Source organism: Kogia breviceps, chromosome 6 (assembly GCF_026419965.1).
Source record: "Kogia breviceps isolate mKogBre1 chromosome 6, mKogBre1 haplotype 1, whole genome shotgun sequence".
Classification (NCBI taxonomy): domain Eukaryota; kingdom Metazoa; phylum Chordata; class Mammalia; order Artiodactyla; family Physeteridae; genus Kogia; species Kogia breviceps.
Window position 1 is genome coordinate 115,438,226 of NC_081315.1, and position 23,403 is coordinate 115,461,628.

General features: G+C 36.1%; 1 protein-coding gene across 2 annotated transcripts in view; it reads right to left on the minus strand.

Annotated features, from left to right (window-relative positions):
• The window catches only part of DKK2 (dickkopf WNT signaling pathway inhibitor 2), a 107,006-nt gene that overhangs the window by 81,949 nt on the left and 1,654 nt on the right, over nucleotides 1–23,403 (minus strand). The window lies entirely within an intron of this gene.

Genomic DNA, 23,403 nt, shown 5'->3' on the forward strand with positions numbered 1-23,403 from the left:
GATGTCTATCATCTTCAAGCATAGAAAAAAAATTCTCCTTCGTTTCAATACTAGAAAGTTATAACGTGCCCTTCCTTGGCTAATGCTCATTTAGCAATGTTTTCAGGACTAAAGAATTCAAAACTAAAATAAAAACGGTGGAATTAAAAAGTAATGTTGCAGCTGAGGAAGGGCCTGGGCTAATCTCCACTGGCAACAATCAGAACCACTGAGAGTCAGGACAACAGTGTGGGTTTGGAAAGACGTACCAGAGAATCTGAACCTGTTCTGTATTTATGAGATATTATTACCAAAAAAAAAAAAAAAAGCTGAAAAAAACATGAAAGGGCTAGAAATCTGCAGCTGGAAGGATAGAGAGGAGAAGATGAGTTCTTATTTTCAACATATGTGTTAATTATTGCACAAATCAGGGTAGGAGTTTGCAGCTGGAAGGGGTAGAGCAAAGGAAAAAAGAAATTTTATTTCAGATTAATTTTATGAAATCATGGTTCAACGGGGGATCTTGCAGCTTGTGGAGGGCAAAGGGACAGCAACATTTTTCAAGTAAGTCACTTTAATAAACTATGCAAGCCTTCACTTTGACAGCATTGGAAGGGACATTCTTGAATCAGTATCAAAGTGGACTAAGACATTTTGTTATGCAAAAGAACAATTTTAGGCTCCTTGGATAACAGAGATTTTTCTTTAAATGAGTACTTGCTAACCAGTTTCTAAATCTCTGTAATTCTGTGGGAATTCTTCTCGAATTACAGAGAATAAGATTTTGGCCCCAGGTGACTGTCCCTCAATTCTTCAAGTTTGTACTTCAAAAGGATTTATTTTCCTCTAAGGATCCCAAAGCATTTTGCCATCTGTGAAGTGCACCATCACTTTATCGCTTTAAATGAGATGTTTTTTACACACACACACACACACACACACACACACACACACACACACAGCAAAGCAAAGCAAAGCAAAGCAAAGCAAAGCAAAGCAAAAATCCTGTAGATTTTTTTTCCTTCCATTTAAATAACTTGATCTACCTGCAAGTAGGCTACCTTCTTACAAGGTGGGAAACGAATAACGATACAACATCTATATTCACTTGTGTGCTTTTAGTTGGTTAAAGCCTCATCAACTAAAAACTATAAACTATCCAATGATTCCCTTTCCAAGTACAGGTTAACCCTGTATTAAGACACCTAAATATGAGAGTCATTAGGCAATAAAAATACATAATACTTCTATTCCTATTTTTTAAATTGAAATATCTACTAAATTGTGAAGGAATGAATAAAATGGAGCCTGTAATGCCAAGAGAGAACTAAAATGGAGCCAGGAGGCCACTGGGAAGCAGACCTATGCATGTCTCGACGGGGATGGAACGTGAACTTTGAACTGGGCCACAGTATTCTGAAAGAACACTTACACAGCAGACTCTCAAATAATAAAACCCTAGCAACCAATCAAGTATAGACAAAAATGGTTCCAGTCGGTCAGCACCAATTATAATTCTTGCAATATGACTTATGTCAGATTCCTGCTTTTTCCATTAAAAACCCTTTGGCTTTCAACCCTCCTGAGACTGCATTTGGGTTTCTACCAGATTCTGTGTCTCCAGAATTGCAATTCTTAAGACCCCAAATAAATGCTTTTGTTGCCTTACAGCAATGGTCTTATTTTTCGGTTGACAAAATACACATCATTACTTTCACACAATCTTTCACCATTATCAATTTAAGCTAAATCCAATATCTAATTTAAATAACATTTCTAAGAGAGGACAGGGGCATTTGTCTTTTCTCTATATTCCCAGTTCTAGGACAATACTTGTCATATAAAATGCTCTCAAAAAATATTGGTTAAGAGAATAAATGTTGGGTTCAATTTTAGTAAGAGGTGATATGTCTCAGAACTTAAAGAGAGTGGATCAAGTTGCCTTTCTAGTTCTGTTAAGTTCTAAAACTCCTGAAAGTTTTCTATTTACTTTGCTCCTAACCACTGGAAGAGAAAGACCAAGAATTTGCAAAACAGAATTGTCCTCAAACTTTTCAGACTAAGGACCCTATAAGAATTTTAAAAACTATTGAGGGACCCCCAAAAGCTTTTCTTTATGTTTGTGATATCTATCCATAATGACCATATTAGAAGTTAAAACTTTTAAAAATAGAATATTTATTAGTTCATTACAAAATAATAATATAACCCCATTATATGTTTCTGAAAAATAACTATATTTTCTAAAACAGAAGAAAAATGTAGTGAGAAACATGGAATTGTTTTATATTTTTGAAAATCTCTTTAATGTCTGACTTAGTAGAAGACAGCGAGATTCTCTTATCTGCTTCTGCATTTAATCTCTTGTGATATGTTGTTTTGGTTGAACTAGATAAAGAAAATCTGGCTTCACACAGGTATGTAGTTTGAAAGGGGAGGAGTATTTTAATAGCTTTTTCATATAATTGTGAATATTCTTCTTTGATTACTACACCAAAACTCAACAGATGGTAGTTTCTTAAAGGTTAGTTGCAGTATAGAATCCAAAGCCATACTAATGAAACTTTCATACTCTATTACATCAAAATCCTTTGGTCTACTTTGCACTATCATTCTGCAACATCAACCATTGATCATTTAGGAAATGTTGGTTCGTAGAGTTATATAGACCTTGAAAGCTCATATCTTATCGTGGCAACAAATATCATGAACTGTTTTCCTTGAACTAACAGGTTCACTTTGTTCTTTCTGAGAAAACACTTACTAAATAACTTGGTAAGTCTGAATAACTACAGCCTGTTTTTCAGTCATTCTTTTGGGTTAAAAAAACAAAACAAAACAAAAAACTGCTGTCCCTAAAAAAAAAAGCAGCAAATTCAACTTGCAACTCAAGTATTGCAGTCATATAATGAGATTCAACAAAAGTGCTTTATGCATACTTTCTATTTCATTTTACAGAATGTTTAAAAGATATGTACTCAAGATGTAATCAAATTAATTAACTTTTACTGCTTCATCGAGGACTGTCTTAAGGGAAAGTGGCATACACATGTTATGTATGTATAATTTTATTATGAGTATGTTGGTGAAGAATACAATGGCTACTAGCTACTAGTTGGGTGCCACTACACTGATTCATGTTAAGGCACCAGCAGTTTTACTCACCATTGTTTTTTGCACCATTGATAACATAGTAAAAGAAAGGCAAATAACATTTTAGTGTTATTATGAAAAAAGTTTTGATTTTTTAGACTTCTTGAAAGGGTCCTGGACATACCCAAGAGTTCATGAACCAAACTTCAATAACCACTGGCATAAGGCAATTTTTTGTGTCAATACATTAGAAAAAGTAATTTTCTCTTTTGCTCTTAAAGAGAAGAGTTACAGTACCCACCCCTATTCTCTTTAGAACAGGAAGTTGCTAACCAGATATAACTTACCATTCACATAATAAAAATCATTTTAATCACACTCTCCAAATGCAACAGGCAAAATGCATCTAAAACTGAATGGCTGAAATATCTCATATAAATAATATTGCTGAAGGGAAAGTTTAAACACAGATTTTAAAGATATTTCAACCTGTTTTAGTATGGCTTAAGAATTATCACCTCCTTTACAAGCAAGGAACCCACAAAGCAAATAGATTTAATAAAATTCCCAGCAGAACAGTTCAGCAAAAATTTTTTGTAAATGTGATTAAATTCATCCAGTATTTATGTCAGCTTCAGTGTTGAGACCTTAAAATTATTATTCTCTTCATTTATAATAAGTAATTTCATCTCTGTCAAATCTCCCAGGAAGTTACAGTAACGAGATAGAGACATGTTTTGCAGAAGGGGTTGCTTATTGAAGCCATGAAAGCTTTTCTAAAAGAAAAAAAAATGTTTCTAGATTAGGGTCAGGTAGAAAATACCCCCAAATCATGACATTTTCAGAGATGGTGAGTAAGCAGAGCGATATCCAGTTTTATAGATCTAGGGAATATGCCGGAAGGTGGGGGGATGTGTGAGAGTGGGAAAGAGGTTCATCACTGGTTAGGGAGGAAACTCATAAAAGCTTTAACTACATTCTCTATGGTCCGAGTCCTACTTTTACTCAACTTTCCCTAATACTGTTTATCATAGTGTCAACATACGACCTCTAAACATCATTTTTAAAATGATAATCTCAGATGATATGATCAGAGATATTTACCTCTCTCTCAACACTCATCTGCAGATATCTCACCTGAATGGATGATCCCTAAGCTGTACAAGGATTCTCAGAGCTCTCTTCTGTATTACCTTTTAATTTTTAGTTTTTAAATGTATTAAAATATATTTGATACATGCAAAATATATTTAAATATTTTAAAGTTGTCAAGCACAACTATGAACCCACCATCCAACTCAAGAGCTAGAACAATATCAATAACTTGCCTCAATTTAGTATACCTCCTATATCCCAACCCTCTTTACTCCCTCTAAAATTAACAGTATCCTCCATAATATTTATATATTATAAATATAATAATATTAACATATATTAAAGAAAATAATATATAAATAATAACTGTTACATTTCAAAGCTTTATTTGTGCTCACTTCTAGCTATAGCTCTAGCTAGTCTAGCTAGCTAAACTATAGCTCACTTCTAGCTATAGTTTATTTTTCACTGCTCCATAGCACTCCACAGTATTACTCTACTATAATTTATATATACATCCTTTTGTTGATGAACTAGGTTGTTTCCTGGTTTTTTACACTACAAGCCATGCTGCTATAGCCCTTTTTATACATATCTTGTGGTACACGTAAATAAACACTCCTCTGGGTTATATCCTTAGGAGTAGGATTGCTAGGTCAGAGAATATAGGAATGTTCAGAATTACAAGATATTGTCAAGTGGTTGTAGCAATTACACTCCCATGAACAATATATTAAAATTCCACATATTCTCTTACACACTTGGTAGTATCAAGTTCTTAATTTTTCATCATCTAATATGTGTGAAATGGAAAGTCAATATCTTAATTTGCATTCTCTTTATTACTAATTAATACTGAAGCTCTATTCAAATTTTTATTGGCCATTTTATTACTCTTCTGTCAAGTACCTGTTCATGTGTTTTTTCCCATTTTTATGGATTGTGTACCTCACTTTTAATTTCTTATTGATTCATAGGAATTTGTTGAATATTCTGGACACTAATCCTTAGTCATACAAGATTTGGGTTGGCTACATGTTCTGCGTACATCTCCCAGTTAGTGACCTGTTTTCTACTTTCTTTATGGTATCATTGGATAGGCCAGTATTACTTTAAATGTAGTCAAATTTATCATCTATTTTCTGGTTGGTGCCTTACTTAAAAAATCTTTTCTTTCTCAAGATTTGAAAGATGTTTATTATATTTTCTTCTAAGTGTTTTTCAAATTTTTTTCTTTTTGCATAAAAACACTAATTCATTTAGAAACAATCTTTGTATATAGTAAGGTAGTGTTACAATATCAGTTTTTTCCTTATGGATACTCAATTTTTCCAACATCAGGTTTTAAACAGTTCCTTCTTAATCATCAATGTCTCAATCTTTGGCTCTCTAGTCTGTTTCATTGGTTTATTGGTCAATACCACAGCATCAATTAATATAGCTTTATATTTTTCATCTCTCTTGAGACATAAATATTAAGTCCTGTAAATGGGATTATAGAATAACCTGAAACTTTGGAAAAATAAAATACTTTTAGTAGCTAAAATAAAATACAATTTTTCTCAAATGTCTATGTGCCAGTATGACAGATAAATCATATTGGTAATATGAGTAAACACCAAAAGAGAGAAATGTAATACTCATGATAAAAATTGAGACCATGATAAATGGCACAATAACAATATCATAATACCTCTTGTGTGATATCATTTCCCCCTCCTTTTTTTAAAATTAATTTTACTTTATTTTATTTATTTCTTTGGCTTCATTGGGTCTTTGTTGCTGCGCACGGGCTTTCTCTAGTTGCGGCAAGCGGGGGTTACTATTCGTTTCAGTGTGCAGGGCTCTCATTGCAGCGGCTCCTCTTATTGTGGAGCACGGGCTCTAGGTGCATGGGTTCCAGTAGTTGTAGCATGTGGGCTCAGTAGTTGTGGCTCATGGGCTCTAGAGCACAGGCTCAGTAGTTGTGGTGCACGAGGTTAGTTGCTCTGTGGCATGTCGGATCTTCCCGGATCAGGGCTTGAACCCATGTCCCCTGCATTGGCAGGCGGATTCTTAACCACTGTGCCACCAGGGAAGTCCCATTTCCCCTTCCTTTAAACAATAAATAAAGCTTGCCCTTCCAAAGAGTCAAGTTAGAGCAAAGTTATTTGAAAATTTGAGTTTGGGAAACTAAGTCACATCTCAATATAAGACTATTAGAGAACATAATGGCCGATCTAAGAAATCATTCTCCTTATCTGCTAGCTATGTATGTACTATAACATAAAGAAAAATTAAAAGAAGACCCCCCCCCAAAAAAGGAAGAATAAAACCAAAACCAAAAAACATTTGGAAAGTATCAAGAAAGCACAGCTAATATTGTTTGGTGTTGTCTGGTCACTAAAAAAATGATTGAGGAATCCAGTCTAACAAATAATAGGATTTTCAAAATGCTTTTGTTTTATAGGGTATGGTCAATAAATGCTTCTTGATTAATTTTTCCTGCTCTGGCAATGGCAGACTTGATGATTGAATTGGTTTTTAGGATACCAAATATTTTAATACTCTAAATGTATACAGATAAAACACTTCCTAGACTATAAAATGAATGTTTCTCATGTTTGTATGAAGGTATTTTCTTAGAAAGGTCTGTTCTGCCCTGTATGTATCTTTTCCTGCCTCAGTTAAATTCCTAAGTCATTATTCTGTGAGCTACTGATAACTCATATTTTTGTAGAAATGCCTGTTTTGATCTATGGATGTGTTTTTAAGACAGAGCTAAGGGGCTTTCCTGAGGGGCTGGACGTGAGTGTGAGGGAAAGAGAGAAGTTACAGATGAATCCAAGCCTTTTTGGTTGAGCAATTAGAAAAAGAGACTTAACCATCAAATGAGATGAAGAAATCCATGGGTGCAACAGGTTTGGAAAAGGGAAAAGATGATTTTGATATGGTCAGTATGAAATATCTATTAGTGGAAATGTTAGGTTAACACATTATTCTTATTATTCTGAAGTTCAAGAGAGAGGTATTGCTGAGAGATATAAATATGGGAGTCATCAGCATATAGTGGTATTTAAAGCCAAAAGGTCATTAACTCACAAAGAAAATGGCTATAAATGGCAAGGACTAAACATCATACTGGTATTAGACCAGTTCCCGTGCTAAAGAAATAATGAAATGAGTTTGTCGTGATTTATTCTAAGTAAACCTGTGTTTTTTCCTTGAGTAAATCTATTTCCCTAAGTACCTAATTTTTATAATCTGCTTTGTAATGTAGTCCACATTAATCATTCTATAGAATAAACCTTCACTCTTTTGAAAATCAGAATATCTCTTCCATATTATATTATTCCTTTTAGACCCATGGCGATAATTGAATTATCTTAAGACAGTGGGATAAAATCACTTCTGGGTAATAAACTTTTCCTTCTTGAGCTGAGCCGAGTAATCATATCTGCTTATCTAAATGCAGACCCAACCAAGTTTGTAGAACCTACTAGAGTGAAAATGAGTAGCTTTTAATAAATAAGATATCAGTTTCAAAATTATGTTTTGTGAGAGAGAATCAGAGGCAGGGCAAGAACACAATCTATAGCTCTAAATTATGATACCACCTACTTCCCTCATTATTTCCCCTTATGTTTTTCCTACGTAGACATATTCATTATAAGCAGGTGTTAGAGGCAGCTGTTACTAAGATGGAAAGGAATGGTAAAGTTCTTAAATATTGCTTTCTTTATAAAAAAAAAAAAAAACAACTTCAGAACATCTGGGTTCTGGACTTCCCTGGTGGCGCAGTGGTTGAGAATCCACCTGCCAACGCAGGGGACACAGTTTCGAGCCCTGGTCCGGGAAGATCCCACATGCCACGGAGCAACTAAGCCTGTGCACCACAACTACTGAGCCTGCGCTCTAGAGCCCGTGAGCCACAACTACTGAGTCTGCGTGCCACAACTACTGAAGCCTTTGTGCCTAGAGCCTGTGCTCTGCAACAAGAGAAGCCACCACAATGAGAACACGTGCACCGCAACAAAGAATAGCCCCTGCCCGCCGCAATTAGAGAAAGCCTGCGTGCAGCAATGAAGACCCAACGCAGCCAAAAATAAATAAACAAAATTAAAAACAAAAATCTGGGTTCTGCCCAGAACTAAGAAATATTTTTGGTGTGACTGAAATGATTATGCAAAAGATTATGCAGAAGGAACAGCAACTAAATGTCTTCCTCGTTGCCTGCATTTAAAAAATCTCCTTTTACTTTCACAGTAGTTTTTGTAAAATGCTATGGAAAGTTTAATGCATTTGTCCAGTTTTGCTTATTTTTAAACCCTTGAAGACTACTTAACATTGGAATGTGGTTGCTCAATATTTATTAGAAAACTACCTTATAATGTACAATTTTTAGCTTTATTACAGCAGTATTTTCCTTCTCTAAGGAACTTTCTCACCCTTCTGAGATGTACCCCAGATCCTAAGAGGTGAAAGGAGGAGATACGGATGACACAACACAATATACAAAAGGACATCAAAACCAAAAAGTTGGCCTAGACTCCTAGAACAAACCCTGTACCCTGGGTCCCAGCTAAATACGAGTTAGAGGGTTATCACCTTAGTCGGAGCTGTTATTGTTAGGCCAATATATCTGTTGTTACTGGAAAACAGCGTAGCCAGGTCATACTTCCCAATGGAGGAAAGTGTGCTGTCAGAATTTCAAGAAGGTCCAAATCAGGACACCTGTGTGCCAGATAGGCCCAGCTACGCATGCGGGCTAGCCAGAGCTGCAGGACGCCGTCTGCTCAGCACATGAAATGCCAGTTTCCTTGCCGAAGATGGGTTTGAAGGATGGGATTCTTTAAAGAGAAAGCTCACCACTCAGCTGTGACATCCTTAGCCTTTCTCACATTTTAAAATAAACAATTTTAGGAAGAGGGGATTAAAGGCTTATGTCTGAGAGATGACAAGTATGGTATATTGCTAGCTCCAGAAGAATTGCCTCAGAAGTCCTCCTTCAGATGGGCATTTGGCTTTTCATTCTGGTGACTGCTGAAGAATGACTATAACTCTCCGAATATTCCAGGTGTTAAGCATGTGCAAATTCCAAAAATGCTCTATGTTCTTGTCACTGGGTTTGCAACAATCAGACCAACAAGGGAATATCTCTCTTCCCTATTCCCTTTAAGACATAATGAGACATTTGGCCCATACCTTGACTTCCTGATCTTTAATGAAAATCTGGTCAGAGAAAATATGGTGGACAACCCAGAGCCTATTGAACAATTAGTATTAATTGTCTTCCCCACCCCGCCACTAAAACTGACATCTGGAATAATATAAAGTAAGACTCACTTTGCAATTTGCAGGGCTGAATTTCCCACAATTTATCTTTAGGTCCTTATTTAGCAATCTGTTGTTACCTTTAAGTCCCATTAGTAATTATTAGATATTTTAAATGTTTATTTTTCTTTTAATCGATACATATACTCTACTCCCCTTGAAGCTTGTGGCAATTTTGGTTTCTTCTTCAGAGATAAGAAAACAAGGACTTTAATAGTGTTTCCAGAGTTTATATGCACAGTTCTATAAAGTTGTTAAACTCCAAAAAAAAAAAAAAAAAAAAAAAGCCAGTAGGAAAAACAATCTCATTCACTTTTACAAAAAAAAAAAAGAACTTAAGTGTTCTCTCCACTTTGCCCATCAAGGTAAAACTCTTCCGTATTAAAACTGTAGTCAAATAACTACGGTTATTGAAGCTGATCTATCATGGGACCACAGATACCAAATATTGAGCTTGCTCATAATGTATATAGTCACTTTTCTAGCATCTTCCTTCCTGTCTAACTGCCTCCCTCAAATATTTACTGAGTGCTCTGCACATGACAGACGCTATAGGGTATTGAGAAAATTAATTTAATGTTATTAATATAGTGAAATTAATGTAAATTTCTTGGCATAAAGTAGGTTTTCAAAAAATGTTAGTTGCACTATCTTCTAGAAGCAAGGGCCCATGTATTGCCTAGATATCCAATCACAGTACCAACCACGCTCATGCTGGCTGTAGGATATTGGTAGGAATGTGCTGGAGGTGTACAGTCACAACACATAATATCAGATTGCATTATCCATGGGTAGGCAATGACTACAATTTGGAGGTTGCCCTGTTTCTCCTGTTTGAATTTGTGATTAATTCACAAGTAGCTCTCAGTTATGTTCTTCCTTTCCTTTCCATGCATCTTAGCTGCAGATTATCACTCCTTCAAATCCTTATATTAAATCTTATTATGGTGATTGCTATTGGCTCTTCATTGAGCGTGCAATTCTTAAGTCTGGTATCAGGGATTTGAAATCAATAATTTGTCCAGTGCTCTGGCCCCTCTGTCTTGATTTCCTAAGATATTTTAAATAGCCCTTGAAGATTAAGAACATCTTGGTCCCACCACCAGAGCATTTTCTCCAGCTAGTCTCTGACTCTCCCAGAAGTAGACTTAAAAAAAAAAAAATTACTGGTGAGGTTGGGCTACTTTTTTTTTTTTTTTATTGATGTCTACTGAGAATCAGAATTATATTTTTTGGTCTTAATTTTTTAAGTGACAGGACATCAAGTATAGTTGTTATTTTGTGTCGAAAGCTTATATTTTCTAACAACACACACACTCCAATCCAATTTGTAATCAATCACTGGGGTGGCTATGGCACAAGACCTGACTGTTGGTCACGTGTTTTTAACAATGAGAAACAAAAGAGACTAAAATTTAGTCACAATGTGTTGCAGCTGGTGTGGCCAGGACCCCACTGGAAATGTAATTTCAAGATTTTTCTTGTTAAAAAGTCATTTCAAAAAAAAAAAAGTCATTTCCTTCTGAAGAGTGTTAGGAAGATAGAAGTAGGGCAAATAGGCAAGTAAGGAAATTTACAAGGATTTCCAAAGAGCATTTTGGAAGCATTGTATTAATTTTGAACAATTGCCAAAACATGTTTACTGAGTTAAGCCGTTTAGGCTTTTCTCTGAAACTTTAATAGGATATGTTTGCATTAAAAAATAACTTATGACAGACATTTTTTGGGGGGGCCTCAGTGCATGCATTTTTACTAAGTGGTACAAGAAGTAATGTGTGTCACCACACTGGACTCTATGGCATTGCACTGTGTATGGTTTGTTCCTGCCTCTTCTTTCAGGAAAAGAGTGGGTTTTGGGTGGGGAACGTACTACTGGTTTGCACTCAGTAACTGCTTCCTGAAAATGACGGTTTCCTGAGGAACAGTAACCATGCTACATAAATTTCAACCAGGTTCTGCTAATAGATAGGACCCGGTTACAAGATAATATTACAGATTTTTTTTTAAGACTATCAACCAAACTGAGGGTATACCACCTTAAAGAAATCAACATTGAAACGTTTATAATTATAACCACAATACTGACTCCATGACTCAGAATGCCTTTTGGAACTTTTTGGAATTGTTTTCAGAAAGTACACTACATTTCTTTGACTGACGTCCTCACCTTCCATGGGATATTTCGTTTATGGAAACAACACAAAGCCACTCAGAGCCAAGAATTTTGAATGTGGTGTGTTGGTCAATATATATAATCTTGTTTATGGTCATAAAATTATGGTCTAAAATAAATAAACATGTAAACTACTTCTGAATTTAGTTTCAAAAGAAAGGTCTAAATGACAATATCAGAGGAATGAGTTTTCTGCAGTGACTAATTTGGAAAAATAATGTTTGAGCATGCTTGTTAAAAAAAACCTATGACATCATTTTAAACTTGCACATTTATCACATTCTTGCTTTGATATATTTCAGCACACATTCTATTCTGTTCCTCCGCCTTACCTGTAGGAAGATCTTGTTCACTTTACCTAACATAACCCCTCTACCATCTGTTCTGAAGTCACCAGACTCCTACCCTCCTACTAGTGCAACCTTGTTATTTCTTACCATGCTTCTTATTCCTTGTAAACCTGCCTCTTTTCACTTATGTTTCCTTAGTGCTTTGTAAATGAAACTAGGATCAGACTTCCTTAGGGAGCAGTGACGCATTTACAGAGGAAAAAAAAAATCAAAATTTAATTCCTTCCAAAATATTTGGAAAAGAAAAGGCAGGCACCACCTCTTTACATTATCACCATATACGGCAGTTGGGATGACAATAAAACAACAAAAGAGATCAATATTAAAAAAGAGGTAGAATCCTATCAATTAGAGCATAATTGCCTAGGAGCAAGGATGGCAAGCCGGAAGCCTAGCCCGTTTCTAGCTTGGACAAATGTTTGGGTGAGATTCCTGCACATGGAACGTGAAAGATCAGAACTTCTACACTGTTCATTAGGAAATGCCTACTTAGGAAAAACAATAATAGGTTTTCACCAGCTTTGAAAAATACCCACTTTCCTGTTTGAAGAGTTTGTGGCAAAATATATTTTGTCTGTCACAGTTCACGTGATCTCACACCCATACAGCTTGACTTTATAACTGGCTATTTCTCTGAACTTTATCCATTGTGAACCCGTAACCTATAATGTGCCCAAAATATGACACTCAAGTTTAGTTTTAGAGATTTAAAAAATACATTTACTTCTATTATGGAGGCCCTTATAATGCCTTTCCAAGATGTTTTAAAAATATATAAACAGGGCTTCCCTGGTGGCGCAGTGGTTGGGAGTCCGCCTGCCGATGCAGGAGACGCGGGTTCGTGCCCCGGTCCGGGAGGATCCCACGTGCCGCGGAGCGGCTGGGCCCGTGAGCCATGGCCGCTGGGCCTGCGCGTCCGGAGCCTGTGCTCCGCAACGGGAGAGGCCACAACAATGGGAGGCCCGCATACCGCAAAAAAAAAAAAAAAAAAAAAAAAAAAAAAAATATATATATATAAACAGTAACACATCTCATACATGATAGAATGAAAACACATAGGGCTCTTCTTGAATGTCATAGGCAGGATATTCTAATAGCAGGCTGTTTGTAGCCTGCAAGAATAAAAATAATAATCCTTATAATAATACCACTAAGTTCTAATAAGAAATGTGGAAGAATTACTACTGGCACTGAAATTTTTGATGAAATACAAGAAAATCAAGACAAATAGGTAAAGAAAGGAAACAAAACCAAAAAACACCTTCCACTTTCAGTCTTTCTTCCCTAAAAAAATAAAGGCAATCTGTCAAAACAGAAACTGAATTTATGATTCAAGAATCATAAAATCCAACTCGAATAACTCATTCTTGGGTTGATTCTGTCTAATTCAGATTTGTCTTCCATAAATTCAGAGTGGAAAGGCCTTAATTTTGTTTTTCATAACACAACCTCTAATGATGTAACGTAAATAAACAATATTTTCTTTTTTGCAAAGAGATAGGAAAAGACACCATTGTCACAGCTCCCACTTTACCGATAAGAAAACTAAGGCTTAAAGGTGTTAGATGATTTCTTCAATGTCCAGCATATTAAAAAAGAGGCTAACGAGGTCTTCTGAATCTTTATGCCAGGCTCTGTCAAGCTCATCTGCTGTCCTATGTAGAAACTGTAGCCATCTTCAACTGCATATTCTTAGAAATAAAGTAGGATGATACACATGGCATACACCCAGAAAGAACAATACTAATGTGGGATAACAGATTAACATGGAAATTAATTAACAGGAAACATCCAAGGACCAAACACAGCATTGTTATAAGTCAGTTACTCCTGGAAGTAGAGAGAGAGCCAGAGGTTAGGTACATCCCAAGATGAAGAGTTCCTCCACATCTAGGCCAGAGGCTGCCACGCAGTTGCAGAAGGGCAAGTGGGAGAGGTCTGAGATGGTGGTTGCTTCTCTCCATGAAAACCCGCCTGCCTCTGCTTTCTATCTCCCTGCACTGGGGCTGATTCCTCAAGTACTACCAATCTCTGAGCATAATGCCCTGAGTTCCCTCAGGGTGAGGGCAGTAGCAAATGAGTCAGTGGTTTTTCAAACCACAGGTTTTGATCAGTCATTTCTGTAAGTAATGGCCAGTATTTAAAAGAGAGAGAGCAAAGAGAACAGAACAAGAGAGTACTGCAGAGTAGAATAGAAGGAAAGGACTTAAAAGACTCACTGCATCTTAGAAGTATTTATTATTGAAACTTTTTTTTCAAGGGGTGTGTGTGTGTGTGTGTGTGTGTGTGTGTGTATGTGTATACGTATGTGTACTTGATCCAATGTCAAATATATTTCTTTGCTACAGACTCTCTTTAGCCAGGCTTATTAAGGTATTATGAATGAAAAAGCAAGCAAGGATAATATAGTCAAAGCCACATCCTTTCATTAATTTTGCTTAAATCCTACTGACACCGTTGGAATCATGACATTGTATTCTCTGCTAATACATTCTGACATACACAAATTTAGAGCTGAAAAAAAAGCTCTACCTATAATTTGTCTCCCATCAGTTTTTTAATCAACTGAATTTAATTCTTCTACAGAGTTTTGTTATTATCCAAAAGGCTTGTGTTAGAAGTCAGAAGATCCAAGTTCCAGCAGAAGTTCCTTTGTCACAGGCATTATTTGTAGTACATTGGGCAGATCGTGACCACCTCCTAAATTGGTTCCCTCGTATGTAAAATGAGCGAGTTAAACTAGGTGATTTCTAATGTATCTCCCGGCTATAACTATGCCCACTTTAGTCTCTTGTACAAGTTCTTGAAACTTGTAGATGATAAAAGGTTCTCTTGTTTCTTTCTATAAAGCTCTCCATCTTGATTAATAATTATTAGGCACATTTGAAGAATCCTCTTATTCAGTTATTAAAGAGGCAAGCACTTTTAAGAGTCTATCAGGTGGAAAAAAATGTTCAGGAAGCATTTTACATTAGAAGTTAGTAATTATTTATAAAATAGCAAGTAGCAAAAAATTACTCTTTAGTGCGTAGTTCAAGCTAGAAAAACAAACATTATATACTGCTTAAAATATGTACTGCATATCATAATATGTAACATCTCATGAGCATAAGTAATAGATACTTGCGTATTCTCATCAGACACTAGTTGATGTAACAAGTCCATCATAGAGAAAAAAAAACTGGAGGCCCTTTACATCCAAAGCATTCAAATAGAGTTCAAGAAACAAAATCACCTGTCTTGATAGGAATCTACACAGGTTTATTTCATGTTCAATAAATGATGAAAGGGAAAACAGCATGAGACGTTGGGGCAATCAGACTTGATTCTTGTGGCCTGCATTAGTCTAACCCGGGGCATTTTTTAGCAGACTTTTTTGATAGCAATGAGAAATAATAAAGACTTGGTTGCCTGACTCCTGACTATTTGTAGTTAACCGTAAGTGGTTTAATTTTTGATCTGGAGATTTTTTTGTTTGTTTCTGAAAGGACTTCAAAACAGTTGAGCAGGCAAGGGGGCTCAGGGGTTTTTATTAAGAACATCTGCATATGTGAAAATGATTTCAAAGAAGGAAATAATATCAGCAAAGCAAAGAACACAGAACAGAAAGAAAAGAGGACTGGGGAGAGCATGTGAAGGAATGCCCACGATTATGGGCGGAAGGTTGTGGAGGAATCAGTGAAAGAAATAAAGAGGAACAGACCAGAGAGGAAAAGAAAAATATGTAATATTACAGAAGGAAGGGGCTCTATTAGGTATAAAAGACAGACAGCAGAGTACAGAGGATGGTTACTGGAAAAAAAGACTTTGGCTTTCAAGTGACAAATGAACACAGGGCTTGTTCACAGTGTCAAATTCCAAATGGTTAAGATGAAGTTACAGTGAGCAAGTGAAGACTATTATTTGAATGTGAGCTGTCATTTCAGTGGGTTTTAAATGACAATTTTCCCCGTCCTCCCACTTGAACGAAGTTTTTTAGTTCATTACCAGATAGAAACTCTTATTGGCAAACAGTTTGTATCCAGTGTGTTAAAAGAACTTTATCACATACTTCAGTGAGATGACTTTCACTCTCAGTTTAACATTATTAAAATATTTTCAAATTACCTGAATCATGAAAACAGAACTCAAAACAAACAAACAAGTAAAGGGAATAAGGGAAGGAGAATAATAAGCACCAAATTTCTGAGTCCTCTTAGCAGGACAGTCTGACGCTCAAGGAGAGTTATAAGTCTTCCAAATTCTCAGCAAGCCCTTTGGGCTCCAAGCACTGTGCAGAAAGTGTCAAGAAGCTTGCCTTGGCATAGGCTGTCTTACTTTGGAGAATATCAGATGAATGCTGTTGGCAGCAGACTATAACATGTTCAATTATTTTGGTCCCCATGTTTAAATAACTAATATTGCCATAGTTTTTAGGATCTCTCCTTACTGTGGTTGTGCTTTTAATGTCTGCTATACTCTTGCTTCTGTGTAATTTCCTCAATTTTCAATTATGTGCTATTTTGCTTAAGTTTTACAAGACAGCACTGACTTACCATCCCTTTTAATTCTAACAATCAGTGCAAGACACATGATAGCATGTGTGTGTGTGTGTGTGTGTGTGTGTGTGTGTGTGTGTGTTCATTTTGTCTTGTTTTGTTCTGTTGTACAATTCTCGGCCTTGGTATAATTGAGTTCATTTGTTTCCTTCATGTACATCACATGCATTCAGTTACTCCTTCTCATCTTGGTGGGGAAAATTAAGCAGCCACTTTCTATTTCGCGCAGGAGCACTTGACCTTACTTATTTCTGTAATGGTAATAGTAATAATGACATCAGTTCAATGACTAAGTGCACTTTCCTCTTCCTCCCTGTTGCCCAATAAGATGAGTATTGTTACTATTATGGTTGCTACTGTTATCCTATTTTACAGATTTTTTTTTAAAAAGACCAGAGGTTAAGTGGCTCTTCCAAAGACATTAAGCTAGCCAGCTGAAATGTGGAAAAATTCCCCTAGGAATTCTGTTAGGAAGCTGTAGTGCTGCAGTGCTGCTACAGATCAACTGATTCTCTGAAAGGCAGCTCAGAGGGGTCAAAAGTAAAGAAAAAACAAAAGCAAATAGCAGTTTCTAAACCTAGACAGCTTCCCCCAATCTCATCAGAAAGTGAGGGATGCCAGTCAGACCAACTTAAAGCCACCGGAGAGAAGCCATTGAGGAGGCCTCCGCTTTGCTGATGTCAGTGGGCACGTGGTATCACTTAGATGCAAGATGATGGGTACTGGGGACTGTATGGTGGTCACCATGAGAAAAAAAGAGAAAAATAGGATCTATGCAATAGCATTCCCTTCTATTTGGGGCAACGCAATAATTTAATGGGAAAGAGTAGGAGAAAAAAAGAGGTGTGTGTGTGTGTGTGTGTGTGTGTGTGTGTGTGTGTGTGTGTGTGTGTGTGTGTGTATGTGTTTTCCTTGCTGACAGTGAATTCTCCCTGGCAGGGAGGCAAGTAGAGGCAGAGATGAAACTAGTGTACTACTATGTGCGTGCCTTTGTACCCGTGAACTGCTATCATACTTTGGTTACGCAGAGTAGCAATTGGCATCAACAGAGGGGTTGGATTTTGCTATGGTTTTAATGAACGTAGAGTTATATCCATGTCATTAGAAAACAGAATAGGGAAGAATAAAATAAAGGTCCATGTTTCCTCTTAAGTCCATACTGTATGGATATTGTATCCATATTGCATATTGCAGCATATTGTAGCGCACGGTCTGGTAGTTAAATATGCAGGCTCTGACACTAGATCGCTTAGGTTCGTATTCTGGCTTTCTCCACTTACTGCTGTGTGACTTGTACAAATTGCATAACCTCTCTGTGTCTCAGGAGAATTATTGTTTCATCATTCATAAAAATAAGGATGATGTTGGACTTGCTCCAAAGGCTGCCAAGAGAATTAAAAAAGTAATTCAAATGAAGCATTTGGAGCAGTGCCTGGCACAGAGTAAATAATCAATAAATGGAACCTCTTACTATAATTTGATGTGTGCTATAATTATTTGCAAGCCAGTTTAAGGAACTAATATCTGAAAAATCACTCTTTTCTTCTAGTCCTGGGAAGAAAGAACATTATCATTCCACATGGTAAAGCATAATATGGAGAGCTAACATTTTTTAGGAGATATTTGGATGGATCCACCACTTCAAGAAGTCTCTCCCCCTAATTGTGATGCTTTGTTTTGCCACCTAATGTACTTATTCATTCATTGATTTTATTTGTTTGCTTTCGACAGGTTGGGACAGTTAAAATGTTGCATGATAATGAAATATTTAAATTTGAGCTACTGTGTGTGCCAAATTATAATACATAAGTAGAATCAACCAATTAAATTAGACGCTGTAATATATTTTAAAGGATATCTGATGCACATTTGTCCCTTTTATCTAACTATGGAAGAGAGATAAGTAACTTTTTAAAATATTTACTACTTTTGTGTTTTGCTGATTTTATTTCTACATTTATTTGAAACACATAGATAAATCTAAGCTAGTATTAAGGTCCCACAAATATAGTCTCTTATTCAGGTTCACTGGTTATGAATAAAAGTTAGAATATAATAATTCTGTTTTTAGTGCTGCATAAACTGAGTTAAAATACAGCAATTTATATTTGATATTGAAATCCCTTCCGCCTTAAAGGTTTCTGATTTAATTTACCATTACTAAGACAAGGATTTATGGGATGAACTCTCCCTAAGGACCCTGATTAGATGTTGGTGTTATTCGTGGCCTTCCTTCCTTGTTTCGAACCCAAAGAAGTGGGCAATAACCCAAAATTGTTAGCGTGAGAGACTCATTGGGAAGCCACAATTTAAAATATTTGGATGGTGACTTTACTCCTGTGGACAGATGTTCCTATAAAAAAAAAATCTCCCATATTTTATATCAGTTGATCTGTGTTTGGGAGAATGGTTTATATTTATCCTAAAAAAAAAAAAAAAAAAACCCAACAATTAGAGGTAAATATGTTGTTCTCTCATTCCCAGAAAGTGGGGACAGAGAAAGAAAAAAATTAACTTCTGCTTTCCTTAAACAGTAATACTAAACTTTTGTTATACGTTCCATATTTAATCTTTCTATGTAATCTTAAAGCAATCCTACACAACACAAAAATCTATCTATTAATTATTATTCATTTTGTTTTGAGGGTTGCTTCAGATTTTTTTTTAAAATGACTCAATTAGAGGAATATAAATATCGCATAAATCTTTTCAATGACTGAATAATTAACTAGGAGCAGCTTTATCTCCTTTTTATGGATGAGTACAAGTGACTAGAGGTATAGTGAAATAAAACGACTCAAAAGGGCACTCACGGAGTCACAGACAGAAATAAGATTGTAATTCATTTCAACGTTACATCAATACCAAAGAATGAACAGCCAGAAGAGACTGAGTCTCAAATAGTAAATATATTGAGTATTATAAAGGCCTCTATAATTTAACAGATCATTTTAATGTACACAAAACGATTGCGCAGGGAAAAGAACAGGAAGCAGCAATATTCTCCTAGAACAGAATATATGTTACCTTTCTATTACGTTGCTTTCTCTACTTTAAAAATTGTAAGATTTGAAACATCCCGGGAAGGAATATGCATCAGAGGGGAGTGCTAAAGAAGACTACGGTAGGGTCAAAGTCACAGCTGGAGTGAGTTTAAGTAACCTTGTCCTTTACTCTCTCTCCTCTAGCACAGAAATAAAATGATGGATGCCCCTACTTAGATTATCGTTAAAATACTTTTCTTGCTATTCACGAGGTAACCTTCACTTGTATCAACCATCAATTCTCTACTATCCACAGTGAAAGAAAAGAAGTCGTGTAGTGTAGATTATTTCAAAGATTTTTTATTTTGAAAAATTTAATTTAAAAACTGATTTGCTTTCCTGATTATGTCTAGTGTCAGTTGATGTCCAGAGGAGATAGCAAATATTTATCCTCTAGCAGGGGAAAGTTGGACTGGGGTTTAAAAAAAAAAAAAAGCCATGGATAATTTTAGAAAGTGAAGAAATCACCTACAGAAAATAGGGTATACAGTTTTTTCAATGAGTATATTTATGACTGTTTGTGCATGCAAACAGATACAGCATTTTTATTAAAGAAAATGCAATATACAAATATGAGTGTTCTCTAACCAACATCCTCAAGCTTCTGTTTCAATGTATGTCAAGCGTTCTTTTCTCACAACGTAACTTCATCCAAACCACCGTCCTTCAAGCAACAAAATTATATCAGAAAATAATAGAATCTGAATTTACATGACCAGTTTCACCTTCGTTTTAGAGACATATGCCTGGAAGCTTATCTACTTTTAAAATATAATTATTTTCCACAGTTCTCATCATAACTTTTAAAAATATTTCAAAATCATACAGCATTGTGTTCAAATTAAAAGGAGTAAAGACTAAAAGAAGCTATTACAAACACATTCAAAAGGTTTTTCATTCTCAAAAAAAAAAATCACTGTTAATTTCAAGGGTAGATTGATTTTATAAATTGCTTTACTTTTTAAAAATCTGTCTTTAAGGTGGCCTGTAAAAATTGATACCTCATGCTCCAGAGGTGATGTTGAACAACAGTGCACTTAATCAGAATATATTTAAGCACATGAAATTGAATATTTTGTTTAATAATACTTTTGACTTAGAAAATTTGCAAGTCTCTTTAGAAACTGATATATATTGATATATATGTTAGTAACAGTCCTACAATCTAACTTATCCCACATACATATACATACACACACTACCTTTTAAAACACATTAATAATAGATGCAAAAGGAAAGTCAAATTAAAACATTAATGTGAATAGTTCAGCAAAATAATTTTTGCTACTTCTGTATCGAGTCACCTGAATGAATTCAATTTTTTCTGTCCGTTTCCAATCATAACTTATAACTGTGTCTTTGAAAGCAAACCTAAGAACGAGAATTTTAACACCCCTGGAGAACAGTTCATTTTCTTTGAGCGCACTCTAAATCTTTCCTGAAATTCAAAGGCTACTCCTCCAGAAGTGATTTACAAATGATTCACCTTGCTGACAGGACAAGTAGAATTCCTACTAATTAGAATGTTTTCTTCATATGAAATCAGCTACGGTGAATCAAGAAAACCTTGGCGCCAATTCAGTCTCATTTTCACTTTTGTAGATTAATGAATTATTTAATTTCTTCAGTAATTTCTTCTGCAATTTCAATAAAATTTTTATTTTAATTCTCTATTCTGAAAGTAAATCAGGAAAAATAGACCACTATTCAATTTTCACTTAAGGAAAAGGAGACCAAAGACTAAGTTTCTGATATGCCTACTTGAAGTTATATCTTACAGCCTCTGGGTCCCGTACCTCTGAAATGCATACAGTGCAGTATCATCAATCAAAGATTGGGGATGGGGAGACAACCAGACTTACTAGGCCTAAGGATAACACTACATAATTAGCTAGTTTTACCAGTTGGCATTTTACTTACAAATTTTCTCAATCAATCATGTTATGATGGATAAAAATTCAGTTCAGCTACATTTTACTTCTAAAGTTTTTCTCCATAAAAGGATGTGGCATCTTCCGTTTTGAATAGTCTTTCTAATTTCCATTCCATTATTGAAAATAAGAGTACTAAGAATTTTAGTAACCACATAAGTAGTGGAAGAAAGAAGATAGAGACCCATAAATATTCAAAGAATTCCTCTTTCTACTTCAAAGAAGAAAGATTTTTTTCTATTTCTTCCTTCGTAACAGTACACATTTTAGATCACCCAATAAACAAGTGAGAAGCCAGAATATACAAAAGATAATCCTTTTATTTTCCAGCTATCTTACTATGAGTCAACTTAATGTTTCAATTCTATGTTACCATTGTCTCTAATAAGTTGTAAGTTTCTCACAAACCCAATGTCAAATTTTAAGGATCCTGTATTATAGTTAAGTAAATATAATGAAATATATTCCATAGGACCACTAAGTTATGGAAAGCATACAAGACATTCAACTCAAAAAAAAAGAAAAATTCAACTCATTTATAAAATAAATCAATCTTCAATTTGAAGACATCCAAAACAGAGTCACAACCTCTTTAAGGAGTAGATATTTGGAGAGATAGAAAAATAAGCACACATACTTTATACATATTTATATACAGATATGCTACCAACACATAAAGGATAAGCCAGGTTCTGGGATGCATCCCACAGTCTAACCCATGTAACCCTATGGCTAGCGGCAGTGCTGACGTAACTGATAATTTGACTGAGGAACATCAGGTGTTAGAGCCCAATGGTGACGGAAACAGAAAGCCCTTTGCAGAAACTCACAGAATGTACATGGATTAGAATCAAAAGGAACCTCAACGATTATTGGGTCCCATCCCTCTGTTCTTGGCTAAACTAAACCCAGCTCTTTTCAGCAACTGATAAGGTTGAATTTGAAGTCAGTAGCATTCGAAAAAAATCTGATGACTTGGACTGAGAGCATCCTTTCTTTCTAATCTTTGACCCATCACATTATGGACTTCTAAGAGAAGTCCACTCCTATTGAAAATGGCAGGGTGTTTCCCAAGGAAGAGAAAAACGGAATGAGAGTGGTCTTGTAAGTGTGGATGGAGGTATGTACACATGTGTGAGAATATGCACAGGACATGTATGCATGTAGTGTGTATGCAGATGTATAGTTTATTTCTCTTGAGACTTAAAAAAAAAAAAAAACTACAGTGGTTGCAGGCTTTGTATTCCTTTAAGAGGATAGCTGAAATGTTTGACATTTCAAAGCCCGGGAAGCATTCTGGAACTGCAAAACGAGCAAAACTCTCCCCGTGAGAGGGCACTAGGGGGCCAAGCGGAGCAGAATCTTCCCTCGCTGTCCATCCAGGACGGCCTTGGCTGTCAACCTTCGCTCCGCCGCCTGCGCTGGGAGCAGGGGCAGCGGAGGACGCCGAGAGCGCGCACAGCAGCTGCAGCAGGATCCTCTCATAAAACAAGGATCCCCAGGATCTGTGGGGCAATGAGCCGCCTTTACGGGTTGACAGTTGTGCTGTGGATGTGCCCGTGCTGCTTGGCAAACTGGCGTTCGGTTCTGGCCTCGCAAAACAGGAGCGGAAGGGGAAGCTGTAGTGGTTCCCAGTGTCCGCAGGGCCCCTTCTCCTGGCCGCTGTGTGCCGGCCACAACGCGTGCAGAGCGCGCACTCGTGTCTCTCTGTGTCTGTTTGTATAACTGTTTGCGTGACTGCCAATCTATCTGTGTGACAGAAACAAAGATGCTCGCGGAAAGTTCCCTCTGGAAAATAAACCGCGGGAGTTTTCCTTGCTATGTCCCAGGCACCCCGGTCCTCCGTAACTATGACACTGCCATTGTCCCTTCGTTATTTTGTTTCCT